The sequence below is a fragment of the Podarcis bocagei genome, assembly GCF_964188305.1.
Source record: "Podarcis bocagei genome assembly, chromosome: W".
Taxonomy (NCBI): Eukaryota; Metazoa; Chordata; class Lepidosauria; order Squamata; family Lacertidae; genus Podarcis; species Podarcis bocagei.
In genome coordinates, this window is record NC_138131.1 from 45,875,093 (window position 1) to 45,898,561 (window position 23,469).

At 48.3% G+C, this 23,469-nt stretch overlaps 1 long non-coding RNA gene and 1 pseudogene across 2 annotated transcripts; both read left to right on the forward strand.

Moving 5' to 3' along the window:
* Nucleotides 1-450: 450 nt before the first annotated feature.
* On the forward strand, nt 451-21,645 carry LOC308578092 (tapasin-like; annotated as a pseudogene). Its single transcript has 5 exons — nt 451-552; nt 18,819-19,216; nt 20,032-20,364; nt 20,865-21,191; nt 21,560-21,645. The product of its transcript is annotated as a tapasin-like (transcript).
* Nucleotides 21,646-21,687: 42 nt separating this feature from the next.
* LOC308577988 lies at nt 21,688-23,062 on the forward strand. The gene is made up of 2 exons (XR_014003804.1): nt 21,688-22,452; nt 22,780-23,062. It is a non-coding gene; the product is annotated as an uncharacterized lncRNA (long non-coding RNA).
* Nucleotides 23,063-23,469: the final 407 nt, after the last annotated feature.

The window sequence follows — 23,469 nt, forward strand, 5'->3', positions numbered from 1 at the left end:
TATCTCATTATACATGATAAAGCTATTTTTAGCCATCTCATCCCTTGCTTTATCCTGTAAGACCAATTGCAGTCGTTAACAGCTCATACCAATAACAAACTTAGTTGGTCTCTAAGGTGCTACTAGACGGATTTTTTTTTTTTTTTTTTACTTTTTGTTACTTATGAACAAGACTGTGGTGTCTTTATTCTTTTAGGAGGGATTTAAAAGGGGATCTTAGCAGGAATAGTAGAACATATTTCAATCTGGACAAGCCAGATTGAATTGCTTATTGCCTTAAGAAACTCACACGAGTTTGCAACCAGGTTTCTGGTGCATCAGAAGAGGAATGCACTCTGCTAAGTTAGGAAGGATATTGATAATCAATATATCCTCTCCTGCCACCCTCAACATTCCCACACAATTACACTCCGCTTCCCCTTGCCTCTGTATCATGAAACCCAGGAGAACATGATCACTTCCTCCCAAGTTTCCCAGTACTTCTACTTCATCGATCAGTTCCTCCCTGTTGGTGAGGCATCCATCTCCCTTGTCTTGAGAGACAATGGGAGAGTGTGTCATTGAGGAAAAACCATTGAAGAGTTACAGCGCCTGCTGTGGTTGCAGAGACCAATGTGGGGGAGACATGTTTTGTTGCATCTGGGCAGATGAAGGCCTGAAATCTTTGGCACTGATATGGTTTCTTATGTGAGTATGAACATTTTTGGGGGGTTTTGCCAGTGCTCTGCAGGCTTTTGGGGTTTTTTGTATAATACTTCTTTATTAGCTTTTCAAATAAGAATATGTCAGGGGTTCAGGAGCAAAGGCAAGGGCAAGGGAGGAAACAGAGAGCGAGGGGGAGGAGGCAGAAGAAAAGATGAGTGATGACGACGACCCGAGATCAGAAGATTCACAGAAAGGAGCACCAGTGGCCAGGGCAAGGGGGGAGCCTAGGGGGACATCCCAGGAAGATAGGGCCAGAGGGGACTCAGAGGGGAGCAGTTGGAAATCGGGACCAGCGTCACCAACAGAGAGCAGGGAAGAGGAAGGGCGCCAGGGATCAAGCGCTGGCAGCTCACAACAGGAGGGAGGGCACGAGTCAGGAGTGGCCACACCTCCATCGGGGAGCGAGGAAACGGTCAGCAGAAAGTGGAAGGTTGGGCGCGCGCGCCAAGTTCAAATGCACAGGAAAGTGACGCAATAGGCAGCCCGGAGAGGGAGCCAGGTCCTAAAGCCCGGCGCAAGGAGACAGGAGGGTCCGGGGGGTCGGCGTCAGAGGAATCCCGGAGGGAAGAGACCCCGGGGGGCAGAGGGACCCAGAGGAGAACAGTCAGGCGGAAAAGGTGGAGCAGGGCTAGGATATTAAGCAAGACAGAAAGACCCCGAGAGATTGCCTGATTACATTCAGATCCAAGGATGAAAGAGACAAAATACTAGGACTACACTTTGAAAAGGCCTTGCAAATTGGAAACTCAGCTATACAGATTTTTAAAGACATCCCAAAATATATTTTGGATCTAAGAAAATTTTACAAGGACTTGGCTCTTCTGTTAAAGAAAAACTCCATCCGCTTCAGGTGGGAATTTCCACAAGGACTGTCATTTGACTACAAGGGAAAGAAGGTGAAAATAAAGACAATTCAAGACAAAGACAAATTTTTGGCAAGAAATCAGGAGGACCTGCAGAAGGGGACTGTGGACGTACTTGCAGAACAGAGGAGAGCACTAGACATTCTGAATCTCTCGATTGGACAAAAACCACCACCATCAGAAGAAGAGCAACAACTTGGAGCTGTTGGAGGAGTTTTAGAAAAATAACAAGATGGCTCTGCAATTCCTTAGTTGGAATTGTAATGGGCTCAATGGGCCTTTGAAGAGAAGACAAGTATTTCATATATTGAACAGAGAACAACTGGACTTGATATGCCTACAAGAAACTCATATAACTAGAGCCCACAGGAGACTACTCACAAATAAAAGGCTAGGACAAGAATTTATTTCATCAGATAAAGTTAAGAAAAGAGGAGTCGTAATATATGTGAAAGAGAAATGGGCCCCAAAAATGATATTTAAAGATGAACAAGGGAGATACCTGGCAGTGGAGATACAAGTACAAGGAGAAAAATTTTTAGTTGTTGGAATCTACGCACCAAATGAAGGTAAATCTGACTTCTTTAAGAGACTCCATGAAACCCTGACGGACTATTTGGATTACAATATGATAATCATGGGAGACATGAATGGCGTGGTCTCCACTAACATGGACAAGGCACAAAGACTAACAGTTAGTAAGGAAGGGAGACTTCCTAAGACTTTTTTTGAAATGACGGAAAACATGGACTTGATAGATATATGGAGAACAAGGAACCCTCTGGAGAGAGAGGGAACCTTTTTCTCTCAAGCAATGATGACCTGGACCAGAATTGACCAAATTTGGATTACTAGTGGTATGGCTCCAAAGATTAAGAAAGTGGAAATCTGCCCAAAAACTTGCTCCGACCATAATGCCGTGAGGATGGAGATGAAACTTACAATAACTGGTCAATTTAGATGGAGAATGAATGACACCCTCTTTCGAGATAAGGAGATCCTTACGAAGGCCCAAAAGACTTTAAAAGACTATTTTGAAATAAATCTGAGGGCCGACGTGGAGAAAAGAGTGATCTGGGACGCAAGTAAAGCGGTGATGAGAGGCTTCTTGATTCAACAAAATTCAATAAAGAGGAAAAAACAAAATGAGAAAAAAGAAAAGATTTTGGAAAAGATAAAGGAAGGAGAGAGAAAATTAAGAACAAAACCAAAGTCCCAGGAGATTTTAAGAGAGATCAAGCTATATCAAACACAATATATGGAATTGATGAATCAAGAGATTGAATGGAAGATAAAGCAAATGAAGCAAAAGACCTTTGAATCAGCAAATAAATGTGGTAAACTTTTGGCATGGCAACTGAAGAAAAGGCAGAAATTAAATACAGTCACAAGCCTAGAGGTGGATGGAAAAAATATATCTAAACCCAATGAAATTAGAAATTGCTTTTTGAGTTACTTTAAAAAACTTTACACTCAAGGCCCGCAAAATGAAGAAGATATAGACAAATTCCTTGATAAATATGGACTACAAAAAATCTCTCATCAAGGCAAGATGGATCTGAACCAGAGAATTTCAGAACAAGAGATAGAGGCTGCCATTCAGAATATGCAATTGGGCAAATCTCTAGGACCAGATGGACTGACTTCCAGATACTACAAATCGTTGAAGGAATGGTTGATTCAACCACTAAAAGAAGTTTGTAACGAGATTCTTGAGGGAAAAAAGGCACCAGAATCGTGGAAAGAAGCATATATTTCACTCATACCAAAGTCAGAGATTGAAAAGACCCAACTTAAGAACTACCGCCCAATATCATTACTTAATGTGGATTACAAAATTTTTGCAGACATTTTGGCAAAAAGATTTAAAAGAGTGTTGATGGAGAAGATTCATAAGGACCAAGCAGGCTTTCTCCCTAAAAGACACCTAGCAGATAATGTAAGGAATGTAATAGACATTTTGGAAAAGCTAGAGGTGAATATAAACACTAAAGCAGTACTGATTTTTGTGGATGCGGAGAAGGCCTTCGATAATATTTATTGGAGTTTTTTGATAAAGAATCTTCATGGGATGGGGGTGGGTCAAGGTTTTGAGAATGGTATGGCTGCAATATATTTTGAACAAAAAGCTAAATTGATTGTAAACAATGTAGTGACTGAGGAACTTAAGATAGAAAAAGGAACACGACAGGGGTGCCCAATTTCCCCATTACTCTTTATTTCAGTTCTGGAGGTGTTGCTGAATATGATAAGAAATGACCAGCAGGTTAAAGGAGTGCAGGTCGGAGCTAAACATTACAAGTTAAGAGCGTTTGCAGATGACCTAGTATTGACTTTGCAAGAGCCAAACACTAGTACGAAAAAGGTTTTAGAAATAATACAACAGTTTGGCCAGGTAGCTGGATTTAAGTTGAATAAACAAAAAACCAAAGTTTTAGGAGAAAACTTAACAGATATGGAAAAGGAGAAATTCCAAGAGGAGACAGGGTTGACAGTGGTCAAGAAGGTGAAATACCTAGGGGTTTACTTGACATCTAAAAATGTGAATTTGTATAAGGACAATTATGAAAAATGTTGGTCAGAAATCAAAAAAGATCTAGAAATATGGTCAAATTTGAAATTGTCAATGTTAGGCCGAATCGCAGTGATTAAAATGAATGTATTGCCTAGAATGATATTTCTGTTTCAGACCTTGCAGATTCTTGACAAGATGGAATGTTTCAAGAGGTGGCAGAAAGACATTTCGAAATTTGTCTGGCAGGGCAAAAAGCCCAGAATTAAATTTAAAATATTGACAGATGCTAAAGAAAGAGGGGGTTTTGCCCTGCCGGACTTAAAATTGTACTATGAGGCAGCAGCTTTTTGCTGGCTGAAAGAATGGATGCTCCTCGAGAATACGGACATTTTGGATCTGGAAGGTTTTAACAACGCTTTTGGTTGGCATGCATATCTATGGTATGACAAAGTTAACAGTGCCTTTAAAAATCACATTGTTAGAAAAGCATTATTCAATGTTTGGATAAGATATAAAGATCTGTTGGAAAACAAAACCCCTAGATGGGTGTCACCAGTGGAGGCTAAAGCAGTGAAGAAACTCAATATGGAGGTCGGATGGCCGAAGTATTGGGAAATTTTAGAACAGGATGGAGATAAATTCAAACTACAAAGTCATGAGAAACTGAAACATAAAGTACAAAATTGGTTTCAATATCGTCAAATATTGGAGTTTTACAAACAGGACAGGAAAATTGGTTTCCAGGTGGAAAAATCAAAACTAGAAACTGAACTGTTAGAACCCAATACTAAGAATTTATCTAGAATGTATAACTTGTTGCTGAAATGGAGTACACAGGATGAAACAGTTAAATCGGCTATGATTAAGTGGGCACAGGATGTTGGACATAACATTATGTCAGCTGACTGGGAATGGTTATGGAACACCGGTATTAAATTTACGGCATGTAATGCCTTAAAGGAAAAAATTATGAAAATGGTTTATAGGTGGTACATGACCCCAGTCAAGCTGGCAAAAATCTATCATTTGCCCGATAACAAATGTTGGAAATGCAAAGAGACTGAAGGTACCTTCTACCACCTTTGGTGGACATGCCCGAAGATTAAGGCCTTCTGGGAAACGATCTATAATGAAATGAAAAAGGTACTTAAATGTACTTTCCCTAAAAAACCAGAGGCCTTCCTCTTGGGCATGGTCGGCCAATTGGTGTCAAAGAAGGATAGAATTTTTTTTATGTACGCTACAACAGCAGCAAGAATACTCATCGCAAAGTATTGGAAGACACAAGATCTACCCACTCTGGAAGAATGGCAGATGAAAGTGATGGGCTATATGACATTGGCGGAAATGACTGGCAGAATCCATGACCAACGAAAAGAGACGGTGGAAGAAGAATGGAGGAAATTTAAAAGTTATCTTAAGGACTACTATAAACTTAATGAATGTTAAAATGTTATGGTTTTCAGAAACAAAGGGATACAGTGATATAAGGTCATAACACAAAGAGGACTAAGATGACAGAGGCTGGAAAGTAAGAATTGGGAGTTGCTATGAAATTATGGGCATTGGGATGCAGAAAGGGGGGGTATGGGGAAGTCCAAGAAAAGAGGTTTATGAAAATATGTTATGAAATTATGCGTGTATGTTTGTCTTTCTAAGTGTTTGTTTGTTCTTTAAAAAATCCTGTAAAACCAATAAAAATTTTATAAAAAAAAAAAAAGGATATTAAGTTGGTGCGCAAGGGGCGGAGACTCAGACGGGACTTCGCCAATCTAGCCATTAGACGTAGAGTTGCACGCAGCAGCTTGAGAATGGAAACTGTAACTCAATAAAGACTTTTACTCAATGATCGCTGGCTAGCGTGATCCTCTGTGAGCTAGGATCGGGGAGCAACTCTGACAGAATACAATGTCAAAACCATTTCAAAACAATACACCTCAGGTTCATCAGAACCTTTTGACTTCCCTCCCCCCATGTTTCTTCAAATAAACATAAATTCTCTGCATCTTTTAGTTTTCCCACTGTTAAAGTATACTAAAAATAATTTATCAAAATTAATTTCACATTACAAGTCTTCACACAAACATGCTAATGTTTTAAACTATTTGCAGTGATCTTTTAAATAATACACAAATTTACTCCAATCCTTCTCAAATACTTGATCTTCCTGATTTCGGTTCTTCCCCGTCAGCTTTGCCATCTCTGGAAAGTCCGTAAGTTTCATCTGCTATTCTTCTTTTGTTGGCACATCTCCTTGCTTCCATTTTTGGGCTAGTAAGATTCTTGCTGCTGTTGTTGCATACATAAAATGTTTTGTTTTTTTAAAAAATTTTCTGGGAATCTGTTCACCTATTATACCTAAAAAGTCATGGTTTTTCCACAAATGTATATTTAAACATTTTATTTAATTCATTATATATCCTTTCCCAGAAATCCCTTACCTGCCTTGCCCCTTTGTACCTGGGCAGGTAAGGTCCTGCCCACCTCTAGTCACATGCGGAGGAAGTTTGTCCCAGCCCAGGAGGAAACAGGAAGTTTACTACTGGCTGGTCCAAGCATTCCTATTTATGTCTACTCTAGGAATGTTGTACTTGACTGCTAGGTGTTTCACACCCTCCAGTCTGAAACCGGCTATTTGGCCAAATTCACATAACCTATCCAGCACTTTAGGTACATTGGAAAGGGGATCTTCCACCGTTATTACTAAGTCGCCTGCAAAGGCTTTTAATTTGTAATAATAATAAGAATAATAATAATATAATAATAATAATAATAATAATAATAATAATAATAATAATAATAATAATAATAATATAATAATAATAATAATAATAATAATAATAATAATAATAATAATAATTTATACCCCGCCCATCTTTATGTCCTACTCTTATGCCTTGAATATCTTGATCTAATCTTAAGACTTTCGCCAGAACTTCCAAAACAGTTATAATTACCAATGGTGATAAAGGACAACCCTGTCTGGTACCTTTTGTAATATCACAAGTTTCTGTTAAAGTGTTGTTAACAATCAGTTTGGCTTTCTGTTCATCTCCGCCAAGCTAAGCAGTTCACTCCTTACCTCTCTCGCCCTGACCTAGCCACTGTGATCCACGCAAAGGTAACCTCCAGACTTGATTATTGTAACTCACTCTACGTGGGGCTGCCCTTGAGACTGACCCAGAAACTCCAGCGGGTGCAGAATGCCATGGTGAGACTCCTTACGGGGTCCTCGCCTTGGGATCACATTCACCCAGTGCTATTCCAGCTGCACTAGCTCTCAGTGGAGTACAGGGTCAGATTAAAGGTGCTGCTTTTAACCTTTAAAGCCCTATACGGCCTAGTACCCTCATACCTATGAGACTGTCTCTCCTGGTATGTCCCACTGAGGACCTTACGGTCTTCAAATAAAAACATATTGGAGATCCCGGGCCATAGGGATGTGAGGCTGGCCTCAGCCAGAGACAGGGCTTTTTTGGCCGTGGACCCGATCAGGTGGGACGCTCTGTCACAAGAGACTGGGGCCCTGCGGGACTTGACATTTTTCCGCAGGGCCTACAAGACGGAGCTGTTCCGCCAGGCCTTTGGCCAAGGCACAGTCTGACCCCCTCTCTCCTTCTGTAATCTTCATAGAACTCTAGCCCAATGGTTGCCATTAATTTGATTCTGAACTGATTTTAGAATGTTTTTTAATTAATTGACTGTGATTTTATGTAAATTGTGCTATTTTTACTGGTGTTAGCCACTCTGAGCCTGGCTTTGGCTGGGGAGGGCGGGATATAAATAAATTGTTGTTGTTATAAATAGCTCCCAGTCCCATATGGAAAGGTTGATCAAAGTCCATCATCTCTAAATTATTTTTCATAAAGTTCCATGAAATATTGTCAAAGGCCTTTTATGCATCTATAAATATTAAAGCTGCTTGCTTGTCATTCCAGGTCTCCAAATATTCTATTAGGCCTACCATATCTCTTACATTGTCTTTCATATGTCAACCAGGAAGGAAGCCTGCTTGACCTTCATGAATTAATTCTTTCACCAATTCTTTTAACCTATTTGCTAAAATGTTAGCAAAAAGTTTATAATCATTATTTAATAACGAAATTAGCTTATAATTTTTCACCATAAATGGATCAGCACCTTGTTTTGGAATTATTGTAATATATGCTTCTTTCTAAAAGACTGGTAATTGGTAATGTTCCTTTATTCAGTATGTTATTCAGAACATTCTTCAATGGCTGATTCATGGCCCCTGCCCAGAAAGGCTTCCCTTGGGGCTCTGGCAGGGGGAAAGGATGGCCTGGCAGGGGCTCCCCCATTTCAAGGGGGATTCTGGCCATCCCCCCCAGACTTGGCAGAGAGAAATGGGGGGCAGCAGGACCCTCTGCTCCCAGACTTGGGGGTCTGCCCCTGCCATTCAGAAGCAGAACACCCCCCTGCAGCCCTGGGACCCCCTTCTGGGTAGTGCTTAAGAGCGGTAGTCACTTAATCTGGGGAACGGGGTTCGCGTCTCCGCTCCTCCACATGCAGCTGCTGGGTGACCTTGGGCCAGTCACACTTCTCTGAAGACTCTCAGCCCCACTCACCCCACAGAGTGTTTGTTGTGGGGGAGGAAGGGAAAGGAGAACGTGAGCCGCTTTGAGACTCCTTAAAGGGAGTGAAAGGAGGAATATCAAAATCCAAACTCTTCTTCTTCTTCTTCTTCTTCTTCTTCTTCTTCTTCTTCTTCTTCTTCTTCTTCTTCTTCTTCTTCTTCTTCTTCTTCTCCCCCAGGCACCCCAAGGGGGAAGAGAGAGGAGACTCACCGGACTCTTCCCAGGAGGGAAACAGAGGCAGCACGCGAGGAGGAGACAAGAGATGCCCAAAGCGGCTGGGCACGGAGGAAGGGGATTTTGCTCTGGAGGACCTGCTGCCTGCTGTCTCTGCTTCCTGTCCTCTCTAGGACTCCAGCTCTGTTCGATTTAACCCTTTGCAAGCTGAGCGCAGCCAGCAGGTCGCTCTCCCTCCCTCCCAGAATGCGGATGGTCCAGAGCATGTGCAGAATTCTCTGTGATTCTCGGCTCAGAGGCCATCAAGACAGCAGCCTCGTGCCCTGACCCCAGATGTGCGGGCGGGGTATAAATAGTTGTTGTTGTTTAGTCGTGTCCGCCTCTTCGTGACCCCCTGGACCAGAGCACGCCAGGCACTCCTGTCTTCCACTGCCTCCCGCAGTTTGGTCAGACTCATGCTGGTAGCTTCGAGAACACTGTCCCACCATCTCGTCCTCCGTTGTCCCCTTCTCCTTGTGCCCTCCATCTTTCCCAACATCAGGGTCTTTTCCAGGGAGTCTTCTCTTCTCCTGAGGTGGCCAAAGTCTTGGTGCCTCAGCTTCAGGATCTGTCCTTCCAGTGAGCACTCAGGGCTGATTTCCTTCAGAATGGAGAGGTTTGGTCTTCTTGCAGTCCATGGGACTCTCAAGAGTCTTCTCCAGCACCATAATTCAAAAGCATCCATTCTTCGGCAATCAGCCTTCTTAATGGTCCAGCTCTCACTTCCATACATCACTACTGGGAAAACCATGGCTTTAACTATACGGACCTTTGTTGGCAAGGTGATGTCTCTGCTTTTTAAGAGGCTGTCTAGATTTGTCATTGCTTTTCTCCCAAGGAGCAGGCGTCTTTTAATTTCATGACTGCTGTCACCATCTGCAGTGATCCTGGAGCCCAAGAAAGTCAAATCTCTCACTGCCTCCATTTCTTCCCCTTCTATTTACCAGGAGGTGATGGGACCAGTGGCCATGATCTTCGTTTTTTGGATGTTGAGCTTCCCCCTCCCTCCTGCCCCGCCCTCCTTCCTCTCGGGGCTCCGAAATCGAAAGGGGAAGCGGGACGGAGTCTCCGCCATCGCCGCCTCTCCTTGCTCTCTCCCTGCCGAGCCTCATGGCTGCCCAAGCCGCTCCGCTCCGCGCCAAGGGGCTCCCGCTGCTGCTGCTGCTGGGTAGGTCGTGGCCGGACGCCTGGGTCCCCCAGGGACGCAGACTTATAAAAAATATTGGGGGGGCCCGGGAAAGCTCATGAATAATAAATAAGCTCATGAATATGCAAATAAAGTGGCGCCGCCTCCTCGTGAGCGAATAGGGGAGAGCGTGCTGCGCCTATTAATCAGCTCCGGAACAGCTGATATGCGGGAAACGTGGGGCTAGCCGGAGAAGAGAGGGCGAGCCCCCTCCGCTCCGGCTCTTGACTGGCTGGGAGGTGTGGCCGGTCGGGATTCCCCTGTTCTCGCGGGGGCTGAAATTCCCCCCGGCAGTGCCTTGGCAGTGGCGGTGGTGCTGCGAAGCAGCGAGGCAGGAGCCCCCGCCCCCGGGGATTACCTAATCTCGCGGGGGACGGCCGGGGCTGTCCGACTAGGGCGCGCGGCTGGCTGGCTGGCTGGCGAGGGAGCAGGTGGGGAGGAGGCGGGGGACGGCGGCGGTGCTCTGCTGGAAGAGCGCCTGAGATTATTGGGGGGGCTGGGCCCCCCGCAAAAAATTTTTGAGGGGGCTTGAGCCCCCTCAGGCCCCATGGAGTCGGCGCCTATGGGAGGAGAGCTCGGGGCCGGACGCCTGGGTTCCCTCCGAGTGGGGGGGGGGCGGAGGGGGAGAGCTCGGGGCCGGATGCCTGGGTTCCCTCCGAGGGGGGGGGGAGGAGGAGAGCTCGGGGCCGGACGCCTGGGTTCCCTCCGAGGGGGGGCGGAGGAGGAGAGCTCGGGGCCGGACGCCTGGGTTCCCTCGGGGGGGGGGGCGGAGGAGGAGAGCTCAGGGCCGGACGCCTGGGTTCCCTCCGAGGCGGGGGTGGAGGAGGAGAGCTCGGGGCCGGACGCCTGGGTTCCCTCTGAGGGGGGCGGAGGAGAGCTCGGGGCCGGACGCCTGGGTTCCCTCCGAGGGGGGGGGCGGAGGAGGAGAGCTCGGGGCCGGACGCCTGGGTTCCCTCCGAGGGGGGGCGGAGGAGGAGAGCTCGGGGCCGGACACCTGGGTTCCCTCCGAGGGGGGGGCAGAGGAGGAGAGCTCGGGGCCGGACGCCTGGGTTCCCTCCGAGGGGGGGTGGTGGAGGAGAGCTCGGGGCCGGACGCCTGGGTTCCCCCCTCGCAGGGCGCGGGAGGAGGAGAGCTCGGGGCCGGACGCCTGGGTCCCCCCCTCGCAGGGCGCGGGAGGAGGAGAGCTCGGGGCCGGATGCCTGGGTTCCCTCCGAGGGGGGGTGGTGGAGGAGAGCTCGGGGCCGGACGCCTGGGTTCCCTCCGAGGGGGGGCGGAGGAGGAGAGCTCGGGGCCGGACGCCTGGGTTCCCTCCGAGGGGGGGGCAGAGGAGGAGAGCTCGGGGCTGGACACCTGGGTTCCCTCCGAGGGGGGGGGCGGAGGAGGAGAGCTCGGGGCTGGACACCTGGGTTCCCTCCGAGGGGGGGCGGAGGAGGAGAGCTCGGGGCCGGACGCCTGGGTCCCCCCCTCGCAGGGCGCGGGAGGAGGAGAGCTCGGGGCCGGACGCCTGGGTTCCCTCCGAGGGGGGGCGGAGGAGGAGAGCTCGGGGCCGGACGCCTGGGTTCCCTCCGAGGGGGGGGGCGGAGGAGGAGAGCTCGGGGCCGGACGCCTGGGTTCCCTCCGAGGGGGGGGCGGAGGAGGAGAGCTCGGGGCTGGACACCTGGGTTCCCTCCGAGGGGGGGGCGGAGGAGGAGAGCTCGGGGCTGGACACCTGGGTTCCCTCCGAGGGGGGGGCGGAGGAGGAGAGCTCGGGGCCGGACGCCTGGGTTCCCTCCGAGGGCGGGGCGGAGGAGGAGAGCTCGGGGCTGGACACCTGGGTTCCCTCTGAGGGGGGGCGGAGGAGGAGAGCTCGGGGCCGGACGCCTGGGTTCCCTCCGAGGGGGGGGCGGAGGAGGAGAGCTCGGGGCCGGACGCCTGGGTTCCCTCTGAGGGGGGGCGGAGGAGGAGAGCTCGGGGCCGGACGCCTGGGTTCCCTCCGGGGGGGCGGAGGAGGAGAGCTCGGGGCCGGACGCCTGGGTCCCCCCCTCGCAGGGCGCGGGAGGAGGAGAGCTCGGGGCCGGACGCCTGGGTTCCCTCCGGGGGCGGAGGAGGAGGCGTCCCTCGCCCCCGTGGTCAGATTTCCTCCCCCTGCAAGGCAGAAACTCAGCGGGCGAGGAAGGGGCTGGCGGGGGAAACTTCTCCGGTGGGATTTCTGCCTGTCGCCAAGCGGGGCGGTGGGGGGAGGGTTTGGCCCGGGACAGTCCCTCCGCTTTCGCTTTCGCTTTCCTGGCCGAGTCCCGAATCCGGCCCCGTTGCTGCCCCGCTGCTCCTGCCATCTTCGCTTGCGTCCCAATGGAGCCTCCCTGGGCAAGGAGGGCTGAGGGGACCCCCTGGGTGTGGGGGGAGGGAAGGGATATAGTCATATAGTCCATCACTTTCATCTGCCATTCTTCCAGAGTGGGTAGATCTTGTGTCTTCCAATACTTTGCGATGAGTATTCTTGCTGCTGTTGTAGCATACATCAAAAAAGTTCTATCCCTCTTTGACACCAATTGGCCGACAATGCCGAAGAGAAAGGCCTCTGGTTTTTTAGGAAATGTACATTTAAGTACCTTTTTCATTTCATTATAAATCATTTCCCAGAAAGCCTTAATCTTCGGGCATGTCCACCAAAGGTGATAGAAGGTACCTTCAGTCTCTTTACATTTCCAACACTTGTTATCGGGCATATGATAATTTTTTGCCAGCTTGACTGGGGTCATGTACCACCTATAGACCATTTTCATAATGTTTTCCTTTAAGGCATTACATGCCGTAAATTTAATACCAGTGTTCCATAACCATTCCCAGTCAGCAGACATAATGTTATGACCAACGTCCTGTGCCCACTTAATCATAGCCGATTTAACTGTTTCATCCTGTGTATTCCATTTCAGCAGCAAGTTATACATTCTAGATAAATTCTTAGTATTGGGTTCTAGCAGTTCAGTCTCTAGTTTTGATTTTTCCACCTGAAAGCCAATTTTCCTATCCTGTTTGAAAAACTCCATTATTTGGTGATATTGAAACCAGTTTTGTACCTTATGTTTCATTTTCTCGTGACTTTGTAATTTCAATTTATCTCCCTCCTGTTCCAAAATTTCCCAATACTTCGGCCATCCGACCTCCATATTGAGTTTCTTCACTGCCTTGGCCTCCACAGGAGACACCCATCTAGGGGTTTTGTTTTCCAACAGATCTTTATATCTTATCCAAACATTAAACAATGCTTTTCTGACAATATGATTTTTAAAGGCACTATGCAGCTTAATTTTATCATACCATAGATATGCATGCCAACCAAATGCGTTATTGAAGCCTTCCAGATCCAAAATGTCTATGTTCTCGAGGAGCATCCACTCTTTCAGCCAGCAAAACGCTGCTGCCTCATAGTACAATTTTAAGTCCGGCAGGGCAAAACCCCCTCTTTCCTTAGCATCTGTCAGTATTTTAAATTTAATTCTGGGCTTTTTGCCCTGCCAAACAAATTTCGAAATATCTTTCTGCCACCTCTTGAAACATTCCATCTTGTCAAGAATCTGCAAGGTCTGAAACAAGAATAACATCCTAGGCAATACATTCATTTTAATCACTGCAATTCGGCCTAACATTGACAATTTCAAATTTGACCATATTTCTAGATCTTTTTTGATTTCTGACCAACATTTTTCATAATTATCCTTATACAAAATCACATTTTTAGACGTCAAATAAACCCCTAGGTATTTCACCTTCTTAACCACCGTCAACCCTGTCTCCTCTTGGAATTTCTCCTTTCCCATATCTGTTAAGTTTTTCCCTAAAACTTTAGTTTTTTGTTTGTTCAATTTGAAGCCGGCTATCTGGCCGAATTGTTGAATTATCTCCAAGACCCTTTTGGTACTAGTGTTTGGCTCTTGTAAAGTCAGTACTAAGTCATCTGCAAATGCCTTTAACTTGTAATGTTTAGCTCCGACCTGTACACCTTTAACCTGCTGGTCATTTCTAATCATATTCAGCAACACCTCCAGAACCGTAATAAAGAGCAATGGGGAAATTGGGCACCCCTGTCGTGTTCCTTTTTCTATCTTTAGTTCCTCAGTTATTACATTGTTTACAATCAGCTTAGCTTTTTGTTCAGAGTATATCGCACCCATACCATTCTCAAACCCTTGGCCTACCCCCATCCCATGAAGATTCTTTTTCATAAAACTCCAAGAAATGTTGTCAAAGGCTTTCTCCGCGTCCACAAAAATCAGCACTGCTTTGGTGTTTATATTCACCTCTAACAATTCCAAAATGTCTATTATATTCCTTACATTGTCTGATAGATGCCTTTTAGGGAGAAAGCCTGCTTGGTCCTTATGAATCTTCTCCATCAACACTCTTTTAAATCTTTTTGCCAAAATGTCTGCAAAAATTTTGTAATCCACATTAAGTAATGATATTGGGCGGTAGTTCTTAAGTTGAGTCTTTTCAGTCTCTGTCTTTGGTATGAGTGTAATATAAGCTTCTTTCCACGACTCTGGTGCCTTTCCCCCCGTCTAAAATCTCGTTGCAGACTTCCTTTAACGGTTGAACCAACCACTCCTTCAAAGCTTTGTAATATCTGGAAGTCAGTCCGTCTGGTCCTGGAGATTTGCCCAGTTGCATGTCCTGAATGGCTCCCTCTATCTCTTGTTCTGTTATTCTCTGGTTTAAATCCACCTTGCTTTGATGAGAGATTTTTTGTAATCCATATTTACTAAGGAATTCATCTATGTCCTCTTCAATTTGTGGCCCTTGAGAGTATAGTTTTTTAAAACAGCTCAAAAAACAGTTTCTAATCTCGTTAGGTTTAGATATATTCTTTCCATCCACTTCTAGGCTTGTAACTGTATTTAGTTTCTGCCTTTGCTTCAATTGCCAAGCCAGAAGTTTACCACATTTATCTGCCGATTCAAATGTCTTTTGTTTCATTTGCTTTATCTTCCATTCAATCTCTTGATTCATCAATTCCATATATTGTTTGATATAACTTAATCTCTCTCAAAATCTCCTGGGACTTTGGTTTTGATCTTAATTTTTTCTCTCCTTCTTTTATCTTTTCCAAAATCTTTTCCTTCTTCTCATTCTGCTTTCTCTTTTTTATTGAATTTTGTTGAATCAAAAATCCTCGCATCACAGCTTTACTTGCGTCCCAGATCACTCTTTTTTCCACATCGGCCTTTAGATTTATTTCAAAATAGTCCTTTAAAGTTTTTTGGGCCTTCATGTGGATCTCCTTATTTCGAAACAGGGTGTCATTCATCCTCCATCTAAATTGACCAGTTGTTGTAAGTTTCATTTCCATCTTCACGGCGTTATGGTCGGAGCAAGTTTTTGGGCAGATTTCTATCTTCTTAATCTTTGGAGCCATCCCACTTGTAATCCAAATTTGATCAATTCTGGTCCAGGTCATCATTGCTTGAGAGAAAAAAGTTCCCTCTCTCTCAAGAGGGTTCCTTGTTCTCCATATGTCTATTAGGTCCACATTTTCAGTCATTTCAAAGAAGGTCTTCGGAAGTCTCCCTTCCTTGGAGATTGTCAGTCTTTGTGCCTTGTCCATGTTTGTAGAAACCACACCGTTCATATCTCCCATAATTATTACATTGTAATCCAAATAATCCATCAGAGTTTCATGGAGCTTCTTAAAGAATTCCGCCTTGCCTTCATTTGGTGCATAAACTCCAACTATTAAAAATTTTTCTCCTTGTGCTTGTATTTCAACTGCCAGGTATCTTCCTTGTTCATCTTTAAACATCATTTTTGGAGCCCATTTCTCTTTTACGTAAATCACAACTCCTCTTTTCTTGACTTTGTCTGATGAAATAAATTCTTGTCCTAGTCTTTTATTTATAAATAGTTTCCTGTGTACCCTGGTTACATGGGTTTCTTGTAAGCAAATGAAGTTCAATTGTTCTCTTTTCAAGATATGAAACACTTGGCGTCTCTTCAAAGGCATGTTCAGCCCATTGCAATTCCAACTAAGGAATTGCAGGGCCATCTTGTTATTTTTCTGTTACTCCTCCAACCGCTCCAAGTTGTTGCTCTTCCTCTGATGGTGGTGGGTTGAGTCCAAACGGTAGGTTCAGAATGTCTAGTGCTCTCCTTTGTTCTGCAATTGGATCCACCGTTCCCTTCTGTAGATCCTCTTGGTTTCTCTCCAAAAACTTCTCTTTATCTTGAATTGTCTTTATTTTCACCTTCTTTCCCTTGTAGTTAAAGGACAATCCTTGTGGGAACTCCCACCTAAAGAGGATGTTGTTCTTCTTCAGCAGGTAGACCAGATCCTTGTAGAAGGTTCTCACCTCCAAGATATATTTAGGGATGTCTTTAAAAATTTGTATAGGTGAATTTTCAATTTCCAAGGCCTTTTGATAATGTAGTTTTAATATTTTGTCTCTTTCTTCCTTGGATCTAAGGGTAATCAGACAATCCCTCGGAGTCTTTTTGTTCAGTCTCCTGCCCAGTCTAAATGCTGTTGTTATCTTAAATTCTTCCTCCTCCAAATCTTCCCAAAAGTCAGCAAACTTTTGTGTTAGGAACTCCACCAGGCTGTCCCCTTCGCTCTCGGGAATTAATCTTAATTTCAAATTTCTTTCCTTTCTCTGTAATTCCATCAAAGACAAAGTTGCATCATGTTCATAAACCTTTTTAGCAATCGGTTCTAGCTTCTCCTGTGTCTCTCCGGCAACACTTCTGGCTTCCTCTGCGATTTTACGTGTTGCAGAATTTTCTTCAATCAACCTGTTTATAGATTCTGTATTGCTTGTCACACTTTTTGTGTTCAAGTCCAATCTTGCTGTTAGTTCTGTTAATTTCTGTGTATTTTCTGTACTCTGCTTTGTCAAAGTCTCCAAAGATTGATTTATCTTGAGTAACGCCTGTGTCACTGACTCCATGGAAGCAGCTGTCACTTTTTCTTGTCCTGCTGTTCCTGTAGGAGTTAAACCTGTAATTGAGCCTCTTTTCTTTTGTTGCTGTTGTTGCTGTTGTTGCTGCTTAGCTTTGGCTCTGGTGGTTATCTCTTCTGCTGGACCACTCATGTCCCAAGGACGTTCCCACAAAAACAGTCCGCTGATGGAAAATTCCACTGTCTTAAACTGTTACAACCGTTACTTTAAGCCCTCTAGGGGGAGCAAAACAAAATGTCCAAGTGAGGAAACAAAGAAGTTAAAAACAAGTATATCAGGAGGCTTGAAAATATATGCTGCGACACTTTTTCCAGTAGATACTCTTTCAACACACTCCAATATACTGTAGCAATAAAGTCTTAAAACTTTGTATCAAACGAAACTTCAACCATGTAACTTTCCCAGAAGTTTAAAGACAGTTCAGTGCCCTAATGTCTTATTTGGCAGTCCGTTTCAGGGTGTTAAGGCAGCAGAAGATTTTTTTCTTTTAAATAAATCATGCAGTTCTTAATGTCCTTTTTTCCTCCCCTCTGCCCTGCTTGCTAGAGGGGAGATCTAGATCCAATGTCAGGTTTAAGTAGTCAAAGGATGTTTCATACGGATGCAGCTTTAAATTTCCGTTGCTTTAGCTGTCATGCAGTCGGGGGAAGGCAGACTTCCTTAATTTTCACCTTCCCCATTTTCAGCCAGATTTCCAATTTTAAAATTTTTCAAAATAACGTTCAGTCTTACTCACAGGCTTTTCAGTCCCAAATTTACAGGAAGAAATCGGCGCTCTCCGTTCATGGCGACGCGGCTTCACTCTGCGGGCTGGGTAGCGACTCTCAGCACCGCGCTCTCCTGATGCCGTTCCGGAGCCTTTAAAAAGGCTCTTTCTGCAGTAAGGGGGGCGCTTCTGGTGCCCACCGAGTCTCCTTGTTCACAGGCTTCAGCGCCTGTGATTTTAGGGGTCCCCCGCTTGCCGTAGCGGGTCAGACCCGAACTCGCAGAGCATTCCTCCTCCGGAGCTCGGAAAGAGGACCGCCATTAACGCTGGCGCCGACCGGAAGTCCCTGCCGGCCTTCCTGGACCTCTTCTGAAGGCCGGAGGGGGGGAAAGGCTTTGCTCCCCACCACCAGCATTTAAAAGAGGTCCCCGGAGATTTCCCTATGGGCTTTCGTCTTGCGAAGCAAGCCCATAGGGAAATTCGTCTTACGAAGCGCCTCCAAAACAGAAAACCCTTTCGTCTTGCGGGTTTTCCGTCTTGCGAGGCATTCGTCTTGTGGGGTACCACTGTATATCACTATATATGCAAACAACTACAGTTCCGTACATTCTTCTCTGGTATATAGGTTCAGTGCTTTTTTTCTAAGAAACGTTCAGGGTTACTCTCATTTTGACTCAAGAAAATCACCATTTCATAGTTCCAATTGGGAAAAATAAATACAGTGAAAGGACAAAAGAAATCATCTCAGGAACTCAGGAGTCCTATTGTTGTGGATTAATTTCATCTAGTTATGCTTATTCTGAATGTACTTCAAATTGTTTTCCAACCTCAGCATTTACACGATTCAGAGGTATCTGAACCAAGCAAACTGCTTGGTTGCTTTGGTTTATTAACTGGCGTTTAAATCCCATTAAATAGACAAAACAAATCCTCCTTAGAGGGCATCTTGTTTTCGCTGAGATTCCTGCATCGCAGGGGGTTGGACTAGATGACCCTCGGGGGTCCCTTCCAATTCTGTGATTCTGCGAGTTGAACTGAACTGGCTGACACAGAACGGTGGAGTTGGGAACCCCAAAGGTCATCCACTCCAACCCCCTGCGATGTAGGTTGGGGGGGTCCGGCAGTGGAGAGACAAGGCTCATCATTCCCCCCCCAGACACTGGTTCACCTCCCCCCGCTTTGTCCCCCCGGCAGACCCCTCAGGGGCCCTGTGGGGCGGTCAGGCCTCGGCCACCCCCCCCGCCCTGGCTGAGTCCGGATGCCAGCGAGGCGGAATCCTCCTGCGAGATCAACGCTTACGCGCCGCAAGAGTCCCACTTTGTCGCCTGGGCGGAGGGGCTGGTGGGCGGAGGGGGCTGCCCCCGCGCCCTGGAGAGGGGCAAGTGGCTCATCGCCAGCATGCAGGCCCCCGAGGCCGAGTTCGGGGTCAGCAGCGTCCTGCACACGGAGGAGGCCCCGCCTTGGAAGCAGCAGGATGGGGTCAGCAGCGTCACCACCACCGCAGGTCCCACCTGGCGAGCGGAAGGGGAGCAGCCGAGCGGCCTAGCGGTCAGAGCCCTGCGCCAGCAGCCTGGGAGAGAGGGACCGAGGGCCAGTCGGTGCTTCTCAGGCAGGCCGGCCTGGCAGGGTCAGCGCGGGGGAAGGGGAGGGGAAGGGGAGGGAGGCCGCCTTCAGCCCCTGGGAGGAGAAGGCGGGGCAGAAAGGCCATGATTTAAATGAGGAATGTCCAATGTCATTGGTTCCACCCTCCTGGGGGGCGGGAGATAGGGGGCACCGTGGGGCAAGCGGAAAGCAGAAATCCCTGGATCAAAGGCATCTGCTGGGTTGAACTACTTGGAGTAGTTTGAAGTGGATTTTGAGTCATTTGGCAAGTAATTGTTGCTCTTTCAAATCTTGCTTTCATCTTACTGGGTCGTTCAAACAGTTGTTCCAAACCATGCCTCTTTTAGGGCACTGGCTGAAAGGGAGAGCGTTTATGGGGGTCCCCCCAAATTTGAGAACCACGAAATTAAATGAATAAATCAAATAGATGGTGGGCTTGTTCAGAGCGGTCTTTCCCATAGGGCGCTGGCCTCTCGGGGGATCGCTCTCCTGCATTGGCATGAGGGAGAGTTGCGCCCCCCACAATGGCTGGCAGTGCGCAGCTACGGCCACCCCAACACTATCGGGCGGACATTTGCAGCCTGGCGCCGCATCTGCTAAACACAGCCCTGGGTTTGTTGTTTTTCCCTTCTGGGATTCCTCCCTTGCACGGGGGTGGGTCTAGATGACCGCTGGGGATCTCTCCCGCTCACCTCGCCCTCCTCCCTCCTTGCGCAGCGGTGCTGTCGGTCTTCACGCGGACGCCGCGCCTGGAGTCCCGCCTCGGGCGCCCGGCAGTCCTGCACTGCGGCTTCTCAGCGCCGGCCTCGGCCTTCTCGGTGGAGTGGCGCCATCAGTTCCGGGGGGCCGGGAAGGTGGTGCTGGCCTTCGACGGAGCCACGCGGGGGGTGTCGGTGGCCGAGGAGGGGGCTGAGCTGCTGCTGGACGCCGAGGGCGGCGGTGCCTCCCTGCGCCTGTGGAGCGTGGCCGTCCGCCACGAGGGCACCTACATCTGCACCGTCTACCTGCCCCACCTGCACGCCCAGCAGGCGCTCGAGTTCAAGGTGGTGGGTGAGTGAGCGACCGGGGGGTCTCCCTTGCAGGGAGGGCGGAGGGAAGGAAGGGGAAAGGGGGTCCACTGCCCAAAGGGACCCCCATGGAGCCAGCATCTTGCATTCTCACAGTGGCCAAATGCCGGCCAGGCCCTAGGGATCCAGATAGACTGCTCCTGGGCCTGGAGGCGCCAAAAGAACATAGGGAGAGTGCTTCAACCTCGCAGTGGCCCAATTGCCCTGAGATCCCTGCCTGGCAGGGGTTGGGCTAGATGACCCTTGGGGATCCCTTCCACCTGTCTGATTCTACGCTTCTAAGAACCAAGCGATCCAGAGAGACTGCCCCTGGGTTGGGAGGCTCCTGAAGAAGCGCCTGGCCACTTGGTCAAGCCAACGGGGACCCTGTCTTCCTCAGGATTCGAATCCAAGAGCCCCCCTCTCCCCTCCCGGCAGCTGGGAGCCTGCAGTGCTCCTGGTTGTCAGCAGGGGGCGCTCTGCTCACTCCCTCTCGCCCTGCAGAGCCCCCCCAGGTGACGCTGCGCCCCACGACGCTCTCCGTGCCCCCCAGTGCCCGGCCCCAGCTGGCCTGCGAGGTCTCCGGCTTCTTCCCTCTGGGTGCCTCGGTCAGCTGGAAGCGGAGGGGGTCCGGCGCCCCCCAGGACGCCTTCCTGGACATCGGGGACTCGGGGCACCGCCAGGCTCCTGACGGCACCTTCAGCTTCACCAGCTTCGCCCGCCTGCTGCCCGTCCCGACCGAGGACCACGGGGTCTCCTACGTCTGCCATGTAGGCCATGCAGGGCTGGGCGAGGCGGGGGTCAAGAAGGCGGTCGTGCTCCATGTGGCAGGTGGGGGTCTGCACTTGGGGGTCTGTGCCGGGGTCCCCTGGGGGCTGGGTAGCAAGGCCCAGAAGATTGGCTGCGGGTGCGATTCCTGACTGGCGGAGGTTGGGAGGTCGCCTGTCCTGGGTGATTTAGCTGGGATTCCTCCCTTGAAGGGGGTTGGGCTGGATGACCGCTGGGGTGCCCTCCCAACTAGGATTCTGTGAATTGGCACTGATCAAGTCGGGCATGGGGTGGAGGATATGGGGGGTGGGGCGAAGGTGCAGCTTTGGGACCTGCACTGGGTGGCCAAGGCAGGGTGGGGGTCTGACATCGCCCCCCTTCTCCCTCTCTGACGCCCCCCTTCTGCCTCTGCCCCTTCTCCCCCCACCCAGGGTCCCTGGGCCCCTCCCTGGAGGACGCCATCGGCTTGTTCCTGGTCGCCATTGTGCTCCTGGGGGTCTTGCGGTCCTTCTTCCGATGGGCTAAGGTTGTTCCCACCCACCCCTTCTGTACTGTTATTTTTGTTATCAATATGGTCCTATTTTACCATTTGGTCAATATTTTAGGGGATACTTTAGCTGAGATTCCTGGGGTCCCTTCTGATTCTACAATTCTAGGATTCTATAAATGTACACAGCATCCTCCTTTTCTGGATCTCCGGGCAGTTTGTGGCATAAAAATGCACGATGAAAACACAACGTACATGATAAAAATGAGAACCAAAACAAATAACCCAGCCTCCCTCAAGTCTAATTATTATAATGAAAAATAGAAATATTTTCCTGGGGGAGACTATTCAGAATCTATTAAGACCATGCAAATATTGACAGTAAAAGCAGTTGAGAAATCTCTCCTCCACCACCTGACCCCTTTGAATGGCGGAACTGGCACTGGCCAATTGACTCCCCTTTCCCACATTTGCCAGTACAAGAAGCTCAGCCGGGAGAGCCTGAGACTCTTGATATCAGCGTTGTGGGTTCAAGATTCCTGCCTTGCGGGGGGTTGGACTAGATGACCCTCGGGGTCCCTCCCGGCTCCAAGGCTCTTTGGAACTCCCTGCCTCTTGATACCAACCAGGCGCCTTGGCCAGACTCTCTTTGGTCGCCTGCTAAAAACATCCCTGCCCAGCGGCTCAGAAATGTTGATTTCCTTTTTAGCTTTCTGCATGCTTTCAAGTATTCCTGTCCATTTCCCTGGGTTTTCTGGTCATTAACCTTTCCCTGCTTCATTATCCTCCTTTTCAGCTTCTGAAGAAAAACCCAAATCGGAGAAGCCCAAATCCGAGGTCAGTGTCCAAGATACGCCCAAGACTGCCAAGTTCTCTCGATTCTTCATTTTTATATTCTTTTAAAAAAAACATCTCTGTGCCACCCACTGAGAGGCAGTGCGGTGCAGTGGTGAGAGGGCCAGACTAGGCCCTGGCAGAGAGATCTGGGTTCGAATCCCCAGTCCCTGGCCATGATAAAGCTCTCAGGGGTCCCGGGGGGCAGGATCCAGTCTGCCTGCTTCACAGGGTTGTTGTGGAGCAATTCCTGCAATTGCAACCCCCAGCCAGCTAATGTTTCCTCTCTGAATCGGGTCAGTATCTCACGGATTTCTCTTCTTTCTGCAGTAACGGACTCTGGGCAACCCTGCTCCCGGCTTGGTTTGTTGCCTGTCTCCGGATCCCGTTGAAAGAGCAAAGTGGATCGTAGGCCCCCGGACTCCTGGGTCCCTCCTCTTTGGCTGCCCAGTCTTGCCCCACTGGTCCCTTGTGGGAAGCCCCCTTCCCCTGCCTTTTTGGGGTCAGGGGTCTGCTTGGCTTCGCATCCTGCAGATTCACAGCTCTGATTTTAAGGAGGGGGCCAGATCTCTGCATAGCAAAAGCCCCCCTTTCTGACAGTCCCTGCCCCTCCTCACTTCCGTGCTGTGAAATTATTTAAGTGTAGAATTGGGAGGGGGCCCTGAGGGTCATGTAGTCCAACCTTCCGCAAGACAGGAATCGCAACAAAAGCATCTCTGAACTCTGCACATGCTCTGGGAGACTCTTGAGGGGGGCCTGTGTTGTCTTTGGGATTGTGGGAGAGATCCTTTTTGGAGGAGGGGAGGCTGACTTGAGCAAGATTGGCATATCCCTCCCCCCCCCAAATAAATCAATCAGGGATCCTCCACTTACAGAATGTGGGTCATTGGGTGTCCCTTTACCTCCCCCTCTGGGGGACCTGAAGTGGTACAGTCCAGACCCAGGTTTATCCCCTCTAGAGACCTGGGTGCAAAAGGAGCCCGTTTCCCCGCAACATCCCTGCAGAGACGGCCAGGCAGA